Consider the following 15817-nt stretch of genomic DNA (forward strand, 5'->3'; position numbering starts at 1 on the left):
GGGGGGGTTGGATAGGGGGTGGGATGGGGGGGCAGTCAGGGGACAAGGAGTAAGGGGGGGTTGGATGGGTCGGGGGTTCTCAGGGGGACAGTCAGGGGGTGGGAAGGGGGAGGGGGCGAATAGAGGGAGGGGGCCAGGCTGTTTGGCAGGCACAGCCTTCCCTACCCAGCCCTCGGGCCAAAAAGTTTGCCCACCCCTGTTCTATAGGCTCTGCCACAAGGTCCTGGTCTGTGACTTTGGGCAAGTCACCTCCCCTCTTGGGGCTTCTGTTTACCCTCCCAGCCTTTAGGCTGTCTTGTCTGTTTAGAGTGTAAGTTCTTCAGTGCAGGAGCCATCACTCACTATGGATCTGCACAGTGCCCAGCACAGTGGAGCCCCAGCTCTGGTAGGTGCCTGTAGGTGCTATAGTGATATAAGTAATAAATAGCAATAATGGATCTCAGAGCCCATTGCAAAGCAGGTAAGAATGTATCTGCTCTTCTACATGAGGTGATGGTAGACAACAAACGCCCTGAGCATGCTCTAGCAGTGATATTCATTCATATACACGGGTATGCACTAGACTAGAGCGTTAGAAACCACAGGCGTTTGGTCTTGCATTTTGTGTTATATTGTCTACCAAGTGCCAGGTCATTTAGCAGAGGGGGAAACTGAGGCACAGAGGTGAAATGACCCACCCAAAGTCACATAATGAGTTGGGGAACAGCCAGGAATAGAACCGAGGAGTCTTGACACACAGTCACCTACTTTTATTTAGGTAGTAATTTTAGTCACCACTTACTTATTTAAGTGAGTTTCTCAACATATGATGAAGTTTCAGACGGACACTTTCATTGCGTCTTCAAGCACTTACGACAGTAATTTGAGGGTTACTGGCCAACAAATAAGTTTACTTAACAACACAGAACTATTTGCTGCTGAGGACAAGTAATCTATCAGTAGCTGCCAGGCTGAATTTCAGCTCAGCAGGGAGGTTGTACACCACTTTATTATCAATCAGGTGAAATCACTGCCCAATTAGTAAATCAATACCCCCTGCTACAGTGATCAGCTGTAGAGGGAGAGGCAGGGAATGGGGATGCAGGAGAGGAAAGGCTGCTTCCTGTAACCAGTGCCACAAATCGATGGAGCTGTGCTGTGGAACCTACACTAATCATGGCTGACTTAGCTCTCGTCCCCAAACGCCCCCACTCTACTTGTGCTACATTGATGACATCTTCATCATCTGGACCCATGGAAAAGAAGCCCTTGAGGAATTCCACCACGATTTCAACAATTTCCATCCCACCATCAACCTCAGCCTAGACCAATCCACACAAGCGGTCCATTTCCTGGACACTAATGTACTAATAAGCGATGGTCACATAAACAACCCCCTATACTGAGCGCTATACTTCCCTACATTCCTCCAGCTTCCATCCAGGACACACCACACGATGATCCATTGTCTACAGCCAAGCTCTAAGATACAACCGCATTTGCTCCAATCCCTCAGACAGAGACAAACACCTACAAGATCTCTATCAAGCTACAATACCCACCTGCTGAAGTGAAAAAACTATTGACAGAGCCAGAAGAGTACCCAGAAGTTACCTACATATTGAATCTATTTCCCCATGTTAAGTATCCTCACACCTTCTTGTCAACTGTTGAAATTGGCCATCTTGATGATCACTACAGAAGTTTTTTTTTCTCCTGCTGATAATAGCTCATCTTAATTAATTAGCTTCTTACTCCACCTTTTCATGTTCTCTTTATGTATGTATATATCTATCTTCTTACTATATGTTCCATTCTATGCAGCCGATGAAGGGGGCTATAGCCCATGAAAGCTTATGCTCTAATAAATTGGTTAGTCTCTAAGGTGCCACAAGTCCTCCTGTTCTTCTTGCGGATACAGACTAACACGGCTGCTCCTCTGAAACCTAAGACAAATATAGCGTTGCTGTTGGTGTCGGGACCCTATTGAAACAAGAGGTGAAAGAGTCCTAGGCAGTAGTAATAATCTATAGCAATAGTAAATTTGGAAGGTCAGGATCACCGGGCCAGATTCTGATCTCAGTTACACCAGAGTAAAATCCGGAAACTCCACTGACTTCTGAGTTACTGTAGATCTCTAGGGTCTCGTCTACAGATGACCACAGTGAGGAAGGATGGCTTTGTGGTTATGACACTGGGCTGTGGGCTCAGTGTCATAACCACAAAGATCTGAGATCTGAATTCAGTCCTTGACTCTGTCACACACTTGCTGTGCAACGCTGGGCAAGTCACTTAATTTCACTGTGCCTCAGCTCCCTCAGCTGCAAAACAGGGATGATAACATGCCCCCTGCCACTCCACACCCTGTTGTACAGCCACATTCATGAAGGTTTGTGGGGCCCCCAGATACTATGGTAAGGGGCTCTGCAGAAAGGCTTACAAATGCATAACACAGCTGTAGGACAGATAGAACCTAACCATGTCCCCATAACTGGGGGACTGTCCAAGGTTTCTTTCTGTGATCCAGCACCTAGACATGACAGGCTCTTGAGCCCTAACCAGGACTCATGATGGGCAGAGAAATCCACAGCCTGTTAAATTCTTCCTTCCAGACGAGCCATTCCAAAAGCAGCCCTCCACGTCTGAGGTAGAGTTCTGCAAACCCAGGTAACTTAGGGGCACTGGTAGGAAAAAGGTTTCTCAACACACAGTCCCAGCCCGACTCTGAAATGCCAAGATTTTAGCACAGTTCAGAGGAGGAGCAAACATTTAAATGGATACAAAAAGCCAATCTTCTCTTTCATTAGATGGAGTAAAATATGAAAGGGTCAGAAAAAGTCAAAGTTCAGGGCACAAGATAGACACTAAATGTCAGGGGTTAGGAAGAAACTTCCCCTATAAGCAAGTCATTCCATTAACTTTTCCACTGCATGCATCCAATGAAGTGAGCTGTAGCTCATGAAAGCTTATGCTCAAATAAATTGGTTAGTCTCTAAGGTGCCACAAGTCCTCCTTTTCTTCTTGCAGATACAGACTAACACAGCTGCTACTCTGAAACATTCCATTAACTGTTCATTATGGGGTTCCTTGTACTGTATTCTGAAGCATTTGGACCTGGCTGCCATCAGAGGCAGGATGCCGTTCATGATGGACTATGGGCCTGGTCCAGTCCGGCAATTCCTATGTTCCTACCGATGAAGTGAGCTGTAGCTCACGAAAGCTCATGCTCAAATAAACTGGTTAGTCTCTAAGGTGCCACAAGTCCTCCTTTTCTTTTTGTGAATACAGACTAACACGGCTGTTACTCTGAAATATGTTCCTACTGTATCAGATCTTTGCAGCGTCTGGACTCCGGCGAAGAATTACCTAAAGCAATATTGGATCAGAGGCACTAACAGGGACAGATGTCAAGAGCACACTCCATCTACATTTCAGGGGCACCGTTACACCCTGATTTCTAGTGCCAGGCCCATTAAAGGTCTACGCATTGCTCTGGGATACACAGCTAGAAACTTGGCACCCTCTACCCAGAGACAGCCCTGGTTCCTGTTCTTTCTTGTCAGAAATCTAGAAGATGTTTTTAGTGTTGCCAGGTGACAGGTAAGATCAAAGTCCCCCTGGAGTCCCTCTAATCACTTCATTAAGAGGGTGGGGACAAAGCTGTGTTTGTGCAGTGGGGCAGGGGTGGGGGGACAAGGTGGGGAGAGAGAGATAGAAGCCAGTAATTGCGTGGTGTCATTTGGGGAATAAACCTCCACACTGGTAGGAATAAGAGACCACACTTAAAGCTGCCTGCGCACACCTGTAATTAAATTGCAGCCTTGGAGAACAGGGCACCAGGAGCCTCTGAAGAGAGACAATTACGGGAGCAGAGGAAACAGCCTAAAATGATTTGTTTTATCCTGAGCAAAGATGAAGGCGGCCGGATGCGGCCAGTTTGCAAAAGAGGAAAAAGCTCAGCACTCCTGGGGAAAAAATAACCTGGAGTCATCTGACTCACATTAAGTACAACAGGCGATTTCTACATCACGCTGAATACAAAACCAGGCTAGTATCCAGAGGGGCTTATCAGTGTAAGAAGCTGGCAGCCAGGTCAACCTCAACCACACCCCCCGCCCCCGGCACAAAACATTTCTGAGGTCTCTGTAAAGTGCCAAGTGCTGGAGTGTGAATTCAGGAGGACATCCCCATCCCTACCTCTTGGTTTCTCTTTCCAAAAGAGAGACAGACAATGTAGAACTGACACAACAGAAAATAAATGGAAAAGTGATGGGGCCTGGCAGGAAAAAAAAGACAAGAGAAAAGAACATACTAGAGTGGAAAAATGAGGCAATTTGCTCTTTTTCTTCCCAGTATTCACTATTCTTAAAAATAACAGTTTCCTCCCATCCCCACCTTGTCCCACAATCCGAGTCACCACCCCAGAATGCTATCGCTATGCAGGAGGTCAGGCAGCTCCTAAATGCAGACTGACCAGGAAGGGATGGTGGTGCCTTTCCCAACAACCTCTCCTCCCCTCAAAGCAAAATGCAATGCCTGTTCTTGGACTTGTATCTTCCAAGCACCATCCTTTAGCCTAGCTGCTCTGAAGCCTGTAGCACCATTGCGTGGTGCAAGAAATATAACCCACACTTTGAGAACGCCAGCAGACCGTACCAGGCATGAATCACCACTTTCACACTGTCTTGGGCGCTTGATGGCTTTGCTAGTGCAGTGGACTCAAATGTTTATCACCTTCTAGACTCCAAGACAACTGATGGTAAAATGCAGAGGGAAAGGAAAACCAGGGAAACATTCAACATAAAATGACGTGTGACACAGGGGGAAGGGATAGCTCAGTTGTTTTGAGCATTGGCCTGCTAAACCCAGGGTTGTCAGTTCCTTGAGGGGGCCATTTAGGCATCTGGGGCAAAAATTGGGGATTGGTCCTGCTTTGAGCAGGGGATTGGACTAGATGACCTCCTGAGGTCCCTTCCAACCCTGATATTCTATGACAGCCAAGATCCAAAACAAGACTAGAGCTACTGATGCTTTGCACCAAACCAAGTTTCGGAACATTTCAGATGCTGAGACCTTCTGGACAACTGAGAGGAAGAAACAGAAGTGAGACAAACACCCAGAAACTGTTCTGCTTCTCTATAATTTCTGTTTTTTATCTGCCCATTTGAAGCGATCATCTGCTCCTGAGATTTGTTCTCAGTCTCCAAGTCATAAGATCCACCTGTGACATCACGAAGTAGAAAAAAATATGGATCAAGTCAGTCAGTCTTGGGAATTCAACAAGAGAACTAAGATGATGCGAGTTTAAAGAAGAATGATTCCCCCCCCCCTCAATGTTCTCCATGATGCATTGTTTCTCATTCCCAACCAAGGCTTTGGCTGGTCCAAACACAAGATAAAAAGGGAATACCAAACTGAACAGAGGTTTCATGGCTGTTGTACAGATTCTTTCCCCCCAGCCCCCCGGTTTAAAGAATCATTATTGTTTTGCACAACAGAGAGACTAATTCTTAGTAGTGCTGCCAGTGTGCTCCCTGAAAGACATCCACCATGGCGGAGTCACCTGGAACACGGTGACAACATGCACACCTCTTTTGGGTTTAGAACCTTCTGATTTACCGTGCGATCTCTTTATTCAAGAAGTGTTCTGGGGACGTAAAGCATTTAGAGAAATGGCAGAGGAGCTGAAGTCCAAATGCTGGTGTCTGGGGGATATGACTGTGATGCAGATATGAGAACATTTTGGTGGTTCAGAGTTCAGATAAATGGGATCCTATTGGAAGCACAGTAATGGATGGATAAAATTAAAAGATGAGAGGGAAAAGGACTTTAGGAGAGGTTTGCAAAGGGTTGTCATTTTATTGTTTATTATTTTTATTATGGTATCATCAACAATATGCTCAATTGTTTTTTTCATTGTATATCTGGAGCAGTGGTTCTCAATCTATTTACCATTGTGGGCCACATATGCAGCTCTCTATGTGTTATATGGCATACATTCACACAATAAATATACTACCTGTATGGCCCTGAGGATGTCACATGTGACGCAGCTGTGTGCTGACTGGGTTGCAAATGGACCGCAAGCCGTGGGTTGAGAACCACTAGTCTAGGAGTACCTAGCACAACTGGGTCCTGATTCTTGACAGAGAGCGCTAGACGTTACTGCTGTCCATTTACTCGTTGGAACACACAATTCCTGCTCCCAAAATATTTACTAAACTATAAGTAAATTTATAATCTAAGATTATAATTTTGGGGTGGGATTTTCGAAAGAACTAAAACAAAGCACAAGTCCCATGGGACTGAATGAGACTTGTGCTCCCAAACCTTCTAGGCATTTTTGAAAATCCCACTGTAGCTTTCTGAACTCAGTGGAACATTAACTCCACACTTTGCTTTGCTCTCACTGAACCCTGGAGTAGTAAATTCTGTAGTAACTCTAGTGTTCCCTATTTGGTTCTAAAACTTGTGCATCAAAGTCCTGAATATCCAACAGAGAAGGCTACTTCTGTCAGATTCAATTTGCTAGAATATGCAAAATACGCTCATGGTTTGAGAATATCAAACATTCATTGTTGGAAAGGACTAAGAGACACAGACAGAAAAAAAATCTGAAGCTATCCTTAATTTGCACACTAAAATTCTAACATGCTATGTTTCACTGATACTTTTGTTTAATTGAAGAGCTGTGCAGAACACTCATCTTGGATTCAAAAACTCCTATGTGCTGGATTAGTTCAAAGGCACATATTTGGGAGAATACTCTTGTTTTGGGGCCATAATGAGAAATCTGATAACTCCAAGAAATCCTTCTGATAATATCTTTATCGCCCCTTAACTGTGAACAAGCTCATTCTCAGCGATCTTTGTTCAGCATGGCCTGCTCTTTCTTTGTCTTCAGCTGTGTGAAACCCTTGTGCAATGCAATGCAACAAGTCCTAATGACCTTTAACCAACACGTGTAGGTTGTAACAACCCAAGGAGTTCCCAGAATTGCGCCAGGTTTAGAAAGCATATTGAGTTCTGATGCACAGACCTAGAACTCATGGTGTGTCTTTGGAGAAGAACTGAGCGGCCCGTATAATTTATCAGAGAACATTTCAATGTGGATCACGCCATCAATCTGCTTGACAGCATCTCCAACAGCTAATTCCATCCTGCGGCTGAATCTGTGCCAGGCAACAGGGCTGGGATACCTATGGGCCAAGGCTGATGCAACACCTGCTTTTTTACCTATCGTGTTGGACGAGCCATCTGCAGCCAACGCAACCCAGGCTTTTGGGGGCAAAGAATTCATCAACGGTGCCGCGTGCCTTTCGACACGTCAACAGATGGCCTACATACAATGTCATCGGTTGATGCAAACAAGCTTGGTAAGATGAAGGGAAAAGATCACTGGATGACACGGAGCATCGACTGTTGCTCTGCTGCAGAAAACGTTAACCAATAAAGAACCCAACCGTAGAATTATCTAGGTCGATCACACTATAGCTACACAGAAGAGAACGGACAGATCTCTCACTTACCAACCACCCACTGTTCATCTCCCTGTGGAGACAGGATGAAAAATGAAACTGGAGAGCTGTTCACCCCACAGCACCCTGGCCTATGTCTACTCACTCCCTTGGCCTAACAGGCAGAAGAGACTCTTCAAATAGAGAAAGGTGTTCAATTCCAGCACTGGTCATTGCGATTTTCTGGCTCTACCTGCTTGCCTTAGAACATTGCAAAGCCAAAAGATGGAGCAAAGATTCTGTATTGTGGCTTTGGTGGGATAAGACAGGCATTCAAAGAGAACCTTCTCTGCCTTGCATGCATATGATGGATATAAAGCATACTCTGCTCTCAGGACAAACCTTCTGGTAGCACCATGATGCTGGTAAAAGGACTTGCCTGTTTCGCTTGAAATACCGTGTGGAACTACTGTGCATTTGTCTCTATTGACTAGCTCCTCTTCTCCCGGCCATTCCTCCTGCATTTTTTGGATCAACTTTGAATTTCTGAGTGTGGTTCCAGCCCTTCTCTTGTATCTAACATTTGGCCCTGTTTGCCTTTTTGCAGAGCAGACCGTCCATCAACCAAACTGAGTGAAATCCCTCAATGGGCAAAACTCCAGATTTGCCTTTGACTAATTAAGTGATATTAAGGAAGCTGTAAATGCCACACAAAAATTGGCAGGCAAGCTGCTTCTAATGATTAGATTATTGCTTCATAGGGAGATACAGCTGCAGCCTTGCTATGAGAGCCCTTTTGTTAGAGGAGTCAGTCTTTTCAAGGTTGTCAATGCCAAAGAAAAGTTCAAAGATGTCACACCAAGGATACCAAAAAAAAAAAAAAAGGGTACCAGTTTGCATCCCATTCTGCTCCCCACCCCTGCATCTCCAGCAGTGCCTGGGTGTGGGGCGGTTGTGAGAGTCTGCTGTCTAGCAATCAGGAGAAGGATATGATTTGGGGTATAACTTATCACTCCAAGGAGCGTTAGTATAACTGACCACTAAGTAGTCCATGTCAAAGTGCTCATCAGATGAACAAGCATAGCCATGTCACTACTTAGAGGAGGGGAGACAGAGGAGAGACCAGCTGATCAATGTTCCGCAGCAATGGTGATGTACATGGGCACAGGCATTTTCACCACTGTCTCATCTAATTCTGAGAAGGCTTTCATGACACTGTGGGATAAAACACCTGAGCCCAGTCTGTGCTAATGCTTTCATCTCTGGTAGCAATGCTGCATCTGTACCTGTGCTGAGAAACAGGTACTAATTTTCCTAATGTAGACAAAGCCATATGGCCCGAACCACTGAGGTGCTGAACACCCATAGCTCACTTTGAAGTCAATGGGAGTGGAGGGAACTGAGCACACCCTCCGATCTGGGCCCTTAGTGGGGAAGGAAAACGTAACAGACCGATTCACCATCCAACTGGCCAGAGTGCTACGCACCTTACAGACCTGCAAGTCTGACCTCTACACTAAAAAGCTGGTCATCTAAAGAAGAGCTTTTAAACCTTTCTATCTAGCTAGCTACTTAGACAGCCCCACTGTAATACCTACGTGCATCAAACTCATGAATGCATTTATCCTTACATCACCTCAGAGGGATTATCATCTTCATTTTTCTGATGGGGAACAGGGGCACAGAGAGATGAAGTGACTTGACTTAGCAAGGTCATACAGGGAGTCTGCGGCACAGCTGGAACCCCAGCCCAGTGTCTTAACTACAAGGCCATACCTCTTCCCTTTCCCTGAAGCAACAATTAATGGACATTGCCAAAGGCCCTGGTGATGTCACTTTGCTCAATGTGTTTTAGAACCATTAATTAAATTAAGCCTCATAAAGACCCCTGTGAGGCAGGTAACACAGACGAGTAGGCTGATCGGGTAAGTCCTATGTTCTTTATAACTCTTCATTTGTTACTTTATGTTCTATTCCTTATTTTAACATCCCCTTTCCTCCCCTCCCAGAAAAGAGACAATATTCAAACATCAGCCTTTAATGTTAAAGGGAATCACTGTAATTGACTTAGAAGCTGGTGGTTCCCGAGATTTTTTGGTGCTTTTGTAACTGAAAAATGGCTTCAGAGAAGCAGAGAATTCCCAGTCCAGCTTGGCAATCAAGCAGCAGCACTCCCCATCCTGATTATCTCACGTACAGCCCCTCACACAGAGAAAATAACTGAATGGATCTGGAACAGCATTCAGACACAAAGGACCATGGGAACTGCCAGACTGGATCAGACCTGAGGTTCATCTAGTTCAGTGTACTGTCTCAGAGTGTGGCCAGCACCAGCTGCTTCAGAGGAAGGTGTAAGAACCCCTCGATAGACAGATGGGGTGTAATCTGTCCCCGCCCCTCCGCCCATAAAGGGTCTCATCCAGATCCCCAATAGAGATTGGCTTAAACCCTAAAATGTTAGGTATTTTCCCCTTCCAAAACTTTTTTTTTTTTTTGGCTGCATTAATTACAACTCTAGCTATTCTTGTTAACCTATAAACATCCAATCTTTCTTTCAAGCTCAGTAAGTTTGTGACCACAATGACATCATGTGGCAAGGAGTTCCACTGTCGTTGACAGAAGAGAGAAAACTGCCAGCTCCTCCTACACAACTGCTAAATAAACGCTGCATTTCAACCTTCTAAGAAGATCCTGAGTGATTATTTTAATATAAACATGCTATCTTCCGAATGAAGTCTTGCAAAGAACGGTACTGTTAAGGGGCTATTCAGTTTATACCCAAACAGTTTATGAAGAGTACTAGCAAGCATAAGAGACAGAGAAAACAAACGTGTGTATTCAGGATAGAAAGGGTGTGATTCAGAGTTTCAGCATTTACAACAAAACAAATTCCTGGCTGCCATGGTGTCCGTTTTTGGCTTTTCTACCTGGACTTTCTAAGGGTGATTAAGGAAGGATGTTTGAAAAAATGAAAAAAAAAAACAACAACTTGGTCTTTGTCCGTTTAATGACCTCCAGCCCCGGCATTTTATTTCTCTATTTCTTTCTTTTTCTCTGAGCTGTTTGCTCTTTATTCTCCATGCAGGTGGTGAGAGATGGGGCTTTGGTTTGCAGACTACTAAAAAGATATCGGGTGTTTGGACACAATGTGTAATTACCATATGACAACCGACGCTTGCAGTATCACGTGATAAATGCTATGAAGAAGAAAGTCTGTTCCATGGCTGTGCTGCTATTATTTCAAGCCTGCATTTTACAAGTAATTAAAAAAAAAATCGCAGGCCAAATTCTGATCTCAGTTACACCAGTGTAAATCCTTCCACGATATGCATCTGAAGAAGTGAGCTGTAGCTCACGAAAGCTTATGCTCTAATAAATTGGTTAGTCTCTAAGGTGCCACAAGTCCTCCTTTTCTTTTTGCGAATACAGACTAACACGGCTGTTACTCTGAAACCTCTACAGAAATTAAGAGAGTTACTCTGGATTTACACTGATGTAACTGAGAGCAGAATTTGAACCCATATTCACTATTCTTTTCACTATAAATTCTAACATAGTCTCTCTCTCTCTCTCTCTCATACACACAGAGAGAAAGTTAATTAAAAAACAAGGCTCTGCACAGAACAACAATCGTTGTACAGGGCAACTCTGGTTACTTTGTGGACTCTTTATTTTCCAGCTGCCCCAAGTTTGAAATCTGGAGTCTGAGCCGTGACCGGCCTGTGCAAAGCCTGCTCACTTTCCCTGACCTGCAATTATACAAATCCATGTACACATGAGCGTTCAAGTCACTCTTACGCCATTTGTTCTAATGCCTCCCCACTGCCTCATGCTACCTACTGTATCTTCAGCCTGTCTGTACTCTAATGGGGTAGGAGGCTTGGGGAGGAGGAATGCCACCTAAAGAGGCACATAACAACAGAAAAAGTAGCTGTAACAGACTAGCAACATCACAGGAACAGAGAGAGGCATTGTCAGGGGCCGAGTAATCCTGTGACACACTGCTGTCAGTCATCACTTGGCTCCCTGCTGGGCCAGCAAGACATCAAAGCCCGCCCCATACCATCTTACATGCTCTTTATCGGCTAAGCAGGCTATTCTTCCCTAAATAAAGCCCTGTTAAATCCCTGGCTCACAAGGGCATTCCCGTCCTGTTGCCCATCTGCTGGCAAGGGTCAGCTGAAGCAGGAGGCAGAGCCCGGGCCTATCCCCGGTGGCTTCTCAAAGCAAGGACAATGCTGTCTCCAACTCTCGCGCCCCGCCGCCCCCCGCATCTCTTTCCCCTCCCCCCTTGCCTTTTCCAGGGTCTGTGCATGAGCTGGAGTTGTCACAGGCCTATAAACCATTATGCGGAGTAGTACTTTAAATGCATGGCAAATGGTTGCTAATACGAGTTTGCAGCAACCATTACACAGAAAGAGTCCAACAGACATTTATTAACGAAAAGAGACTTTCTTCCTTTTAAACACACAGCTACATTTTAGTGGCAAGCGATTACTGGGAGCAAGTCCTCTGCTCTGGCTACTGAGCAGGACCGTGGCGCCCGTATTGCCTCATTTCCGAGCAGAAAGGCCTTCATTTGTGTGGGAGCAACTGGAACACCAACCGTCTGATTTTCAGAGGTGCCGAGCACCCACAACATTACAAGTTAATGAGTGCTATGGGGGCTCAGCGCTGCTGAAAACCAAGCCCACCGTGTCTAAGGTTGGTCACACAAGAACCAAGACAGCCCACATTAGGCCCTGTCTACACACAAAAGTTGCCCCACTTTTACTGTACTGGTACGAATCCCCTAGTGTGGATACAGCAGTACTGGTGTAAAGGAGCTTACAGCTTATGCTGTAAGGGAAGGGGAATAAGCTATTAAAGGCATAAAACAGTTGGGGGAAAAATCACTCCCCTAACCAACATAAATATACCAGTACAAGAACTGTGTACAGATCAGGCCTTTGCAGACTTTTTCGGGAAGAACGGGCTTTGTGTGCGGCAGACTGCAGGGGTGGGAATGCATAAAGCACTGGATGAGCCAGAGCTGCCTGGGTCTGATCAAACACAAATTGCAGCCAGCTCTCTAAAAAGCAGGGGTGGCTGTTCCATCCTTCCCCAGTCTGGCAGACAAATTCAACCTTCACCAGCAAACCGAGGAGAGACTTCATCAGCCCAGTCTGCGTTACAGGATGAGACCCGCAACTAAACCCAGAGGTAACGCAACAGGTCTGTGCAACTCTGGATTTGCTGACAAACAACTATCGGTCTATTTATTAACAGTGAGTCATTTGGATTGATTCAAACCCGCTGAACGTTTGGAGCGTTTGAAGCCCTGGTTGTAGTTCAACCACTAAACCTTGTCTGCACCAGCATTTTCCTTAATTTCCTGCAGGCACACGAGCACCAATGAGGCACTGCCTGTAGTCGGAACGGTGGGATTGCTAGTGTAATGGTAAAGAGGCAAATCCCGAAAGAAGAGGAACTGCAGAAGTGCAGATGCAGGGCACCTCTGGGGATCTAGGGATCTGGCCCAAGAACACGGTTAGTTGCAAGTGACAAGTAACATTTTGCGACCATCAGATTTATAAAGTACTTTACAAACATTAATTAAGCCTCACAACTGTCTCACCAGCATCATCCTCATTTGACCAGCTGTGATACGGAGAAGCTAAGGTCAACAGTTTCAAATCTGGGGGGCTAGATTCTCAGATGGTGTAAATGGGCATAATTCCCAAGGCTTCCAATGATGCTGGGCCTATTGACACCAGCTAGGTGCCTGGCCCTGGGTACCTAAAATCAGACACCCAAATTTGTATGAAACCATTTCAGCGGCCTGATTTTCAGAGCTGAATTCACTGGGTATTGTGACTCGGACAATCAGAGCTGTTGTTTATGTGCCTAATGTTGGAAATGTGAGCTTTGGTGACACGCCCAAGGCCGCACGGTAGCAGATAAGGGAACAGAACATCTAGGAGTTCTGAATTCCATTCTTCTGCTTTGACGATGACGATGTGTTACTTACACTGCGGTAGTGCTGAGAAGCCAGTAGTAATGCTAGGTGCTGTGCAAACATGTAGAATCACACAATATCAGGGTTGGAAAGGACCTCAGGAGGTCACGGCCCCTGCCCAGAAGAGCTTACAGTCTAGGTTTAAGACGAGAGGTAGATCTGACAAACAGATGGGCGGAACGGAACGCAAGGCAACAATGCGATGAGAGTGATAAGCCACGGTTGCAGCACACCTACTGCCTACCCACCGTCAAGTGTTTTGTAGGTCTCGGTGGGTTCTGCGGAGAGACGTCAGGGAGGATAATGCCTTGCAGATGAAGTGAGCTCCTTGCATGCGTAAGGGACAGTGCATGGGGGAAAGCACCAACCCCACTTGTAGGGAAATCTGACAAATAGGCAATCAGTGTAGGCATCACCGGCAGAGCGCAGGTGGGAGTTTACATTTCTGTAGCACAGAAGAGAGGATAAATGGGATGAGAATACGCCATGAAAGGCCTTAAAAGTGAAGACTAGTTGTTGGTGCTTGTTGTGGTGGAAAAAGGGGAGCCAGCGGAGGGCGCAAAGAGAGGGTGCTACGGTCTCAAAGCGAGTCAGGAAAACCCTTTCTGCAGCAGCAACTGCATTTGCCGAGGCCAGAGAGGAGGAGGCTGCCGTGATATCGATGGTCGCTAATGCAGCCTCACTGCTAATGAACAGGAGAGTCGCTACTTAAAAAATTGAAAGTGAAAGCGTTCATCTCCTCACCATGCCTTCGATGCCAGTGCTTCCCCATCCAACGCGGAATACCAGCCATGAGAGACTGCATTAAACTAGGTCAGGGAGAGGCTACAGCAGAATTGTTTCTGAGCGTGTGGGAAAATCATGGTCTCAGCTTCTGAATACCCAGAGGGCCAGCCTGGGAAGGTGTATTGTGGAACACAGTATTTGCACGGTATAAGAAGTAACATGCAAAGCAAAGCAAAGCACTCTGCTGACTTGGGGATACTCTTCAGGAATCAATTCAAGTGAAAACAATTATCTCTTGCAAACATTTAGTGTGAAGGGCCATGTCCCAGAGAACATACCTCCAGGAGGGAGAAGGATGTAGTGGGACAGGATGGTTCTCAACCTGCGGCCCACAGGCTGTTTGCGGCCCAATCAGCAAAGAGCTGCGGCCCATGTGACATCCTCAGGGCCATACAGGTAGTATTGGGTGGAGCCCACAATGGTAAATAAGTTGAGAACCATCGCTCCAGGAGGTGCTAGAGCATGGCAGCGATGGGAGACGGACTAACTGTCAATGGGAGAGAAAGATTCCAAGCTGTGAAATGTGTCACGTTCTGCACTGTGTCCTGGAATGTTCACAGCATCCTTTGTATCCCGTCCACCCTGCCTGCCCCTCTGCCCCCTGACACACACACTTCTGGCAGGTTGATTTCCTCCTCACATGAATTCTTCAAAGGGGAGAGAAAAAACTCCCTATCAAACCATGACCTTCCTGTTCAAAAGGCCTACTGGAGATGGTGTTTTCACAGAGGTAATAAGTGCCCAGAAGATAGAAATAGAACAACTGCAGCAAACTCAGAGCTACCGGATGCAGAGTTGCTGATCCACACAGGAGCATCTTCATGCTTCTAAACTGAACTCAGAAAAGGTGATATTTACTGGAAGCCAAAATACACGGTAATTAAAAAAAATTATTATTATTATTATTTTTTTAAGACTGAGCTCCCACTCAAACACCCAGTTTAGCTGTGTTTAGTAATAAAGCATATCAAAATAACACTTAGGACTAATAAAGGCTTTGGGAAAATAAACTAATTAAGTATACACTGCAATTAGCATGGCGGAAAACTGAGGCACAGTGAAATCATATAACTTGCCTAATCAAACAAACCAGTATCACAGCCAGAATTTCCCGGTTCCCCGTCCTATGTTCAGGATCATTAGATTAGCCAGCAGCATTGCTTGTATTTATGAGGTTCATTCGCTCAAACGCTGCTCTCCCTTATCTGCCCACATCCCAGGCAGTTCACCTCAGTGGCATGCCCACTCTCCCACAACAGGTTTCAAGGTCACTCTCTTGTCCAGGTCTCATGTGCAGCAGTGACATTACAGTGGGCCAGGCTACACTGATACACATCCATAGACCAGCTCCAGGTTTGCCAATGCCCTTCGGATCATGCAGCAGAAGTGAATAGCTTTGCACAGTGAACGCACAAGGATTTATTTTGGAACACAATCTGAAAGGGGGAAGCGTGTTCATTCACAGAAATAGATTAGAGAGCCAGAGACCCTAACAGGCCAAATGAAACAGCACCTCTCTCCCCCCCGCATGCTCATTAGCAGATTCGTGGGGAAACATACCACACAGCCATGCCTCAGTGCAGCTCAGCGCCAGGCA

The 15817-nt window shown here is 45.7% G+C and overlaps 2 protein-coding genes across 2 annotated transcripts in view; one reads left to right on the forward strand and one right to left on the reverse strand.

Annotated features, from left to right (window-relative positions):
- Positions 1-15817, forward strand: part of GFI1B (growth factor independent 1B transcriptional repressor) — a 528565-nt gene that overhangs the window by 228954 nt on the left and 283794 nt on the right. The window lies entirely within an intron of this gene.
- DDX31 (DEAD-box helicase 31) overlaps positions 1-15817 on the reverse strand; it is a 75476-nt gene that overhangs the window by 7010 nt on the left and 52649 nt on the right. The gene's annotated exons all lie outside the window — the stretch shown is intronic.

Source organism: Lepidochelys kempii, chromosome 16 (genome assembly GCF_965140265.1).
Source record: "Lepidochelys kempii isolate rLepKem1 chromosome 16, rLepKem1.hap2, whole genome shotgun sequence".
Lineage (NCBI taxonomy): Eukaryota > Metazoa > Chordata > Testudines > Cheloniidae > Lepidochelys > Lepidochelys kempii.